General features: G+C 31.8%; 1 non-coding gene across 1 annotated transcript; it reads right to left on the reverse strand.

Moving 5' to 3' along the window:
- Nucleotides 1-2,863: 2,863 nt before the first annotated feature.
- On the reverse strand, nucleotides 2,864-3,004 carry LOC118521884 (U4 spliceosomal RNA). Its single transcript, XR_004910348.2, has one exon. It is a non-coding gene; the product is annotated as a U4 spliceosomal RNA (small nuclear RNA).
- Nucleotides 3,005-9,453: the final 6,449 nt, after the last annotated feature.

Below are 9,453 nucleotides of genomic sequence, written 5' to 3' on the forward strand. Positions count from 1 at the left end.
TTATTTTATATTCTTTTCTCATTGCATTGGCTTGGATTTCCAGTATGATATTAAATAGTAGAGGTGAGAAAGACATCTCTGTATTGTTCCTGATCTTACAGGGAAAGCATCTAGCTTCTCACCATTAAGTATGATTTTGGCTGTAGATTTCTGATCTATTTTTTTTTTTTTTTGCCTGTTCTTTTTTAATGGAACATTTTTAAAAAAATGACTTCACTTTATCTCTTCAATTGACTTATTATCTCTACCTCTTATTTAATAGAAATAAACTCTAGATATTATATGCATTTTAGTATAATAGAACAATTTTTAACATTTTTTGGAAGAAGAGTTAAAATTATGCAAAACTTACATGAAAACTCACATTCTCTTCACCTTCAGAGTGAAACTTTACTTATACTAACTCATCACTTTGAAAATAATTTAAATAAAACAAGGTGATACATATAGGCTTCTCAGACATGTTTCTCAGATACATAAAGGGTCATAGAAAATCTCTAAGACATAAAAAGTAGTAAAAGTATCACCAGAAAACACTCTGCATGATCTCTCTATTCATATTTCCTAGAGAACTTTAGAAATTATTTGAGATTATCTATTATTTTGATATTTTCTTTATATCAAATGTATTATTTAGAGTATAGTTTAAGTTGCCTTAATAAAGAATCTCAAAATATACTTTTTTTTTTTTTAAGATTTTATTTATTTATTTGACAGAGACAGACACAGTGAGAGAGGGAACACAAGCAGTGGGAGTGAGAGAGGGAGAAGCAGGCTTCCTGCGGAGCATGGAGCCCGATGTGGGGCTCGATCCCAGGACCCTGGGATCATGACCTGAGCTGAAGGCAGACGCTTAACGACTGAGCCACCCAGGCACCCCCTCAAAATACACATTTTTTTAAATAGGACAGAAATTTTTTTTTTATTTTTATAAAATAGTTCAGAGGAGGTGAAGCTGTAGCTTCATCAGCTCATTAAGAATCTGAGTCTTTCAATCTTATTGCTTCACCTTTAATAGTACTATACTTGTCTATACAGCCAACCCTTTATTTTTATTTTTTTAAAGATTTTAATTATTTATTTGACAGAGAGAGACATAGCTAGAGAGGGAACACAAGCAGGGGGAGTGGGAGAGGGAGAAGCAGGCTTCCCACGGAGCAGGGAGCCCAATTTGGGGCTCGATCCCAGGACCCCGGGATCATGACCTGAGCCGAAGGCAGACGCTTAACAACTGAGCCACCCAGGCGCCCCCAGCCAAGCCTTTAGTCACCACCACATACATATTCCAGGTCCTAGGAAGGAAGAAAGAGAGTGAAGGCTCAGGGAAAACATCCTGAGAGTTACTTACTTTTACTCACATTTCATTAACAAGATCTTAATCACATGGTCTCACATAGTTGCAAAAAAAGCTGGGAAATGTATTTAGCTAGGAAGTCAGTGGACAACTAAGACATACAATTATGAGATTGGGAGTTTCTATAACAAAAGAAAAATAAGAGGATTGTAGAACATATATGATTATCACACCAAGCATTTAATTTTATAAAGCAAATATATCTTTGTATATATATATTGGTATTTGATTTAGTAATTAAAAAAACAGTAGAAATGGATCAGTTGCAGGCATTGAAAAATTTAAATATGTGAATATATATTATTTACTTGAGGGTAAAGATTAAACTTTGAAGTACTAAATTATATTAATATTCCATAAAATGAAAATCATTTTTGATTTATATATATGTAAATATATATATAATTAAATATATATATAAAATATAGTTTTATTATATTAAATATACTTATATTTATATTGCACTTATTTTATATTTATAAAATTATTATTTACATTTATATTATATATTTATATTATTTCATATATATATATGATTTCCTTTATATATATATATATATATATATATATATATATATATATATATATACTTATTTATATGCTTTATAGCTAGGTATCCAAAAGCAGTAGTAGGAAAATTAGTATTACTGATACTAAAAAAATATGGATATTTATAATGCCTGCAGGCAGTACTCAGCAGAATTGACTAAGGCATTATCTATTTATTATGTGTAAAGCAGCTAAGGACTTCTGGCAAACTGGAAATTGAATTAAATCTCTAAAATAAACCAAATTATACAAAACAATTCTATTTTTTGTTATAAATTATCTTGGTTTATTTAAGCTTCTGACTTTTGCAAAGATTAAAGCTGAAAATGCTTGAAGGAATATACATACATATACATATAACATATATATGTTTATTATATGTATATATTTGCATATCTATATACATTCATTTACATGTAGACAAAATATCTGAACTAGTTTATTCTGATGTACGTAAATGTGGCAAACAATACTTAGAAGACTTAATGAGGTTAAATCAAATTTATTATAACTGTGTCTGTGGCATCAAATCCCCCCAAACTTCCTCCTGGCATTGCAGAAACCTTGGCATATGTGAGCTTAGGTCACACTATTCAAAATCAAGGAGCTGACAGATCCGATTTTCTTCCCAAAATTTTGCTCATTAGCCAAACCAGAATACTTAGTACATCAGGTCACTCTGCTTGAATTCCCAAACAACACATGACTTTGGGATATGATCCCATGATAACTCATTGAAAGTGTCTAAATACATGTACCTGGTATAACGAGCCACAGATGACAACTTAGAAAAAAGGAATTTTTCTTCCCTCTGTCACATATTTTTGACACTTTTACAAACTGTTGTTTAACAATAGCTTTCAGACTCCATCTTAACTTTTGTTGTTGTACTACCACAAACTGTGTTCCTTGACATTTTAAAGATCTTTGTAGACATTATTATAATAATCTTTTGATAGGTTTCAAATTAAATGAAATATTTACAGGTTAATTTAGGAAAGTAAAAAGTAAAACACATTAATTAGAAGATAAGTTTTCAATTAGCAATAACCGCGCCTCGGATAAACCTCATTGGCTACGATACTGCCACTGCGCAAAGCTCATTAATTAGAAGATAAAGCTACATTTTCTTAAGCAATTGACATTTGCTACACATATTCAATTATTTGCAATATTGATTTATAGCTTATGTCTTATTATTGTAAGGTTTCAAATCAATGTACTGTAATTTAAGAATATGTCTAATGTTCCATATGAAAGATGGGCTGTTTAAGGGTGTACATTGTTTCTAAACTCTATCTATAAGAGATGGAAATAAAAATATTCTTCACTCTCTTAGAAGACATACAAGGTAATATATAGGTTACACCAAAAATGAATAAGACATTATAAAGATTATGTAGTAGTCCTCCACACTGTTTAAGATCAGTGGAAAGCCTGGTCCCTCTCTCCCTTACTGTCAAACATTATATTCTATTTCATTAATGAGGCAATCTCAAGAAACCTAATTCAATTTACCACTACTATAATAGCAAAATACAAGTGTGTCAATCTAGCCCTTCCATTCTTTCTCCAATTATAATAAAAGAAGTATTACCTCCCATGTCAGAAGAAATTTCTCTATTTGTGTTTTGGACTGCATTTTTTTTTTCCTTCTCTAGCACACCATGGACAAAACCTTCACATACATAATCAATTCTTTCGCTGGGCATTTCTTCGCTTTAACAATTAAAGAGACATAGATCAATCCATTGACCAAACATCAATAAAACAAATTCTACCCTGTGTTATCTCCAGCTAAATATCTCTTCACATTCACAATTATAATTATTGGGAGAGTTGTTTATACTTTTGTCTCCATGGCTTACTACACACTCAATGTATTCTGAGATCTGTGCTCTTGATTTAAATTAAATTATTTTTTCAAGGATCAAAAATGAACTCAGTATTACTGGTCTAGTGTGAACTTTTCAGTCATTGTCTCAATTTTTACATTAGCAGCATTTGAGATATTCTTGACCAGAACTTCATGCTCTGAAACCTTGACTCCTTTCATGGCATACTCTGTTTATTCATAGTCCTATATTCAATTATATACTGGAAGTCTCCATTTAAATGGTTCTCAGGGGACTTTTAAAAAGCTGTCACTCTCCATTTTCTCCCAGCAAATCAGTTCCTTTGTGTGTGCTTTGAGTTTACTGTGTACTCAATTGTCCATGAAACCTGTCTCATTCTTGACTCCATCATTTACTTCTCCAACCCATGTTAAATAATACATCAAAATTCTTCTACTACATTTCCTAAACATAGTTCAAATCCCTTCATTTAAATCTATCACCTCATTTACCACTTTACTGAGATCACATATTTTATGAAGTAGCCTAATCCTGTATTATTCCCCTTATAGGACTTCCTACCATACAGATTTTCAACACCAATCTATTTTTCACACTATACACCTAGAAATCTTCCTAAAGTTCAAATGAAATCATGTCATTTTCACTATTTGGCTTCTCATTTTCTTTAACTACAAGTCTAAATCGGAAACCTTGCACTGAATTTCACAAATACCTTGATCTGGTTGATGTCTACAGCTTTTCCAATATTTTTTCTTTACATTTTTTAAATACATCAATAACCCTCCTTCAAATAACTTTCCTTCCACCAACTCAAAATTACCATAAGCACAACTCCTAAGCTTCAATCCTTCCAATTTCCATTTCCATGGCAGACTTCAGTCCTTTTTCAAGGTAAGGTGTCACATTTATTGTAGCATTTTGATCATTTAACAAGTGCAAAACTAGCATTTTTAATAATTTCTTGTATTTTTATTTTTATGTGTCACTGAAAAAGCTTTCGAATATTGTATCCTAACCCCACTTTTTCCAAGAGCTTTATGGTTTTTACTATATGATTTTTCATACTGCTTTGATTTTTATGAATGCATAGGTTGCATCATAAGGAGAACTGACTATACTATTATTTTCGTCATTTTACATATGAGGGGATAAAATAGTAGTAAGTTCAAGAATCTTTTTAACATCACGTAGTATTGTAAAGCTGTGCTATGAATGTAGGGGACCAGCTCAAATGTAAGTTCTTCCAAAAAGTCATCATAAAATCCATAATATTTTCACCTTTTAATCCTCAATATTTATCAAGGATAAAGATATTTTAAGTGAATTAACGAATGAATGAACAGAGGAGCTTAAATATAAGGCAAGAATAGAAACATAATCCAAGAATCTTTAAATATATCGCTTAAGTTTATTTTCCTATTGTGAGTTATTTGGTAACATATTCAGATATTATGAATTAAGAATTTGAACCATTACATATCATAAGTGAGAAAGCAAATTATATTGATTATTGCACGTAGTGTGATACTACTGGTGATTTTGTGTGAACACACAAACATATATGGAAAAGATATGCAACTTTAATGAAAATTTTTATTTTTTATAACCATGTGTTACCTTACAATGTGAAATGGAAAACCCCATCCTTTAGAAAAAAGGGTGGTTTTTTTTTGCGTGTTCCTTTACAATGTGAATCATTGTAAAGAAACAGTGTTAACTCTTTTTATTATGTTAATCACCATACGTTACATCATTAGGTTTTGATGTAGTGTTCCATGATTCATTGTTTGAGTATAACACCCAGTGCTCCATTCAGTACGTGCCCTCTTTAATACCCATCACAAGGCTAACCCATCCCCCCACCCACCTCCCCTCTAGAACCCTCAGTTTGTTTCTCAGAGTCCATAGTCTCTCACGGTTCATCTCCCCCTCCGATTTCCCCCCCTCTTCATTCTTCCCCTCCTGCTATCTTCTTCTTCTTTTTTTTTAACATATATTATATTATTTGTTTCAGAGGTACAGATCTGTGATTCAACAGTCTTGCACAATGCTATGGTGAGCGCTGTGAACAGTGTTAACTCTTATTTGTTCAATTTCAACTTACCTCATTTAAACTCCAAAAACACAAAACATTTTTTTCAGATAAGATATTTTAGGTTATATGCTTTACGTATTTCACTTGTCAAAAGGTATTCTTACCTCAGAGGAATGAATATCATGATCAAGGCAATTCATTTCTCATTTACTTTCCATAGCAATGACACTAAAACTGCAGTGCACTCAAAATGTTGGATATTTTTCAAAATTATTTAATCCCAAAATACACATTGTTGAACTTTCAAAAAAGTAAATTTTCTTAATATTTTAGAGCATTCAAAATAGAAATTAATTGAATATTCTTTTTTTAAAAAAAGATTTTATTTATTTATTTGACAGAGAGAGACACAATGAGCAAGGGAACACAAGCAGGGGGAGTGGCAGAGGGAGAACAGGCTTCCCGCGGAGCAGGGAGCCCGATGTGGGGCTCAATCCCAGGACCCAGGGATCATGACCTGAGCCGAAGGCAGACACGTAATGACTGAGCCACCCAGGCGCCCCAATTTAATTGAATACTCTAAAGTTAAATGTAAAGCCTAAATGCATTAAAAATAATTTTTCTGTAATACAATCTTATTATCTAAAAAATATTCTGTTATTTATCAACAATATGATAACATTTCATAAGTAAATTTTGTTGAGGAATTACTAATATATGCTCACAGCACTTTTTTAAGATTTATTTGAAGAGAGAGAGAGAATATGAGCAGAGGTAGGGACAGAGGGAGAGGGAGAGAGAATCCTCAAGCAGACTCCCCACTGAGCAGGAATCTTGAAGTTGCACTCCATCCAGGACTTTGAGATCATGACCTGAGCCCAAATCAAGAGGCCGCTAACTGACTGAGCCAGTAGGCACCCCTATTCATCAGCACTTTTAAGTATTTTTTACAAAACTGCTAGATAGTCTCTATTTTAAAGTACACTAATGTAGAATAATGATGTAAACAAGACAGAGAATAATTTTGTTACTTATTAAGGGAAAATACTCTGCATTGTCCCTGGCTGGTAGTAGCTAATATGAATTTGTAGTTCTTCTGATTGGCCTTATTGTAGCACTGAAATGATTTGCCAAATAAGATTTTTTTTTTTTATGTTTGAGTGAAATGTTATAAAATGACATTACAGAGAGCCAGAGGGTAAGTGGGAATACATTTAATGAAGCAATATTATAGCATGCTAAATAAATTCCATTTAATTTGAAAATTTGTAAATTTTTGAATTTTTTCCAAGACTCATAGCTTAAATTCTAAATACATTAATTTAAAATCAGATACTTAGCCAATTTGTTGATTTAATTTTAGCACCCTCACAAACATAAAGGATTCAAAAAGAATCAAGAGTAGCTTATTTCCATTTTAATTATTCTTGATTTTGTTTTTAAAAGACATTCACAGCCATTGGGTTATTGAGTACTTTTGATAGTTCTTTCAGTAATAGCTAAAATGGATGAATATTAACACTATAATTTAATACATAAGAATATATTTATACACATTTACATTACATTATGTGTATAATGTATACACATATACATTATATATGTATGTGTATATGGATATATAAAAATATTTTGGGATTATTAGTGAAGATTTTTAAATATAAATGATTATTCAATGTATTTTGCACACATTAATAACATTAAATGTTATTTTTGATAACATTTAATATCAACTTTTCCCCCAAAAAAATCATCTTTGAAATAGGAAGGAGGAATTCTTATGAATACCTCTTTTCCTAGAGAACAATTTGGGGATTAGAAAAATATTTTCATTCAGATCATATTTTAGTGAGCACGGAGTCTGTATATGATGCTGGTCTCTTACACACATCTAATTTTTTTCTTACAAAATAACATTATTATGATATTATATAAAATCATAGCAGAAGAAATCTGTAGATATAGATTCAAATATCATGTGACTTTGAACAGTGACTTGATTTCCTTCAGGCTCATATCATCATTTGTAAAATAGATATAACAACAGATAATATAGATTGATAACTGAGTAGTTCATAATATATCCTCATTAAGATTGGGGTCTTTTCTTTCTCCATATTTCTCTTAGCTCTATGAAATAAAACCATGCTTACAAATAACACACACATATGTATGTATATACATATCTCTAGTAATCTTACAAAAAGTTGAAATATCTTTTTTCCATATACTTCAAGGATATTTGAAAGAGCTGCATTAGAAAAATTCAGTGTAAAACCAGACTAAACCTTGAGAGATTCTTAAATGATATGTATTTTAAAAGTCTATAAAAGTTAAGATTTGACTTAAAAGGAAGGATAAACATAATTCAAAATAGTCATCTGGTAAATAGATCAATTGAATCTATTGAAGTGGCAGGCAATCTGTGCAGAGGCTAGCAGGTAATGCAAAACCTAATCCCAGAGTATAAATGCTGAGAGACCTTCCCATTTGGATGGAATAGATTAGTAGTCTCTTTCATTATATTACTTAAACAGAAAGGTGAAAAATTGTGCTGGATATGTGTATTTCCAGATCTGCCCTCTTAGCTAAGTCTGGTTAATGAACAACCTCAGCCCACAGAGAAATTATTCCACATAATTTTGGAATGGTGACTTCCTTTTCTTTATTGGATATCTTTAATTTAGCATCTTTGGAATTAAAGATGAAGAAGAATGAAGTGACTCAAACATAAAATATCATTATTTTTGTGCTCGTTCTTAGGAAAAACTTGTACTAGTATTTAAAGTATATTTAATTCTTAAGAGATATACTCATATGAGCCATCAGGACTAGCAGAAACCAGATTTACTGAAATGTTTCAAATAACCTAAGACTAATTGTATGATAATTGACTATATTAACTTCACGTATCCAAATAATTCAAATGGTTTTGCTAGATTGAAGCACTTAAAGAGGGCAACTGAATATATTCCATATATTAATAAAGTTTAAATATCTTGAGAAAAATTATTTACTGAAGTGCAAAGCCTTCAAGTTGATTTCAAAGCTTTATGAGTTCTATATAGGATAATAAGATTATATAATTTTAATTTCAAAATAAATATCTAGCTTTTACATTTATTTTAGTAAATTGGATATTAATTTTTAAAAAACAAGAGAATTATCTTCTTCTTTTTTTTTAACATATAATGTATTATTTGTTTCAGAGGTACAGGTCTGTGATTCATCAGTCTTACACAATTCGCAATGCTCACCATAGCACATACCCTCCCCAATGTCTATCACCCATCCATCCCATCCCTCCCACCCCCCATGAACCATGAGAGACTATGGACTCTGAGAAACAGAGTTCTAGAGGGGAAGGGTGGGGGGAGAGGTTAGCCTGGTGATGGGTATTAAAGAAGGCACGTACTGGGGCACCTGGGTGGCTCAGTTGGTTAAGTGACTGTCTTCGGCTCAGGTCATGATCCTGGAGTCCCTGGATCAAGTCCCGCATCAGGCTCCCCGCTCGGCAGGGAGTCAGCTTCTCCCTCTGACCCTCACCCCTCTCATGCTGTCTCTCTCATTCTCTCTCTCTCAAATAAATAAATAAAATTAAAAAAAATTTAAAAAAATAAAGAGAGCACGTACTGAATGGAGCACTGGGTATTAAA

The sequence above is a fragment of the Halichoerus grypus genome, chromosome 3 (assembly GCF_964656455.1).
Source record: "Halichoerus grypus chromosome 3, mHalGry1.hap1.1, whole genome shotgun sequence".
Classification (NCBI taxonomy): domain Eukaryota; kingdom Metazoa; phylum Chordata; class Mammalia; order Carnivora; family Phocidae; genus Halichoerus; species Halichoerus grypus.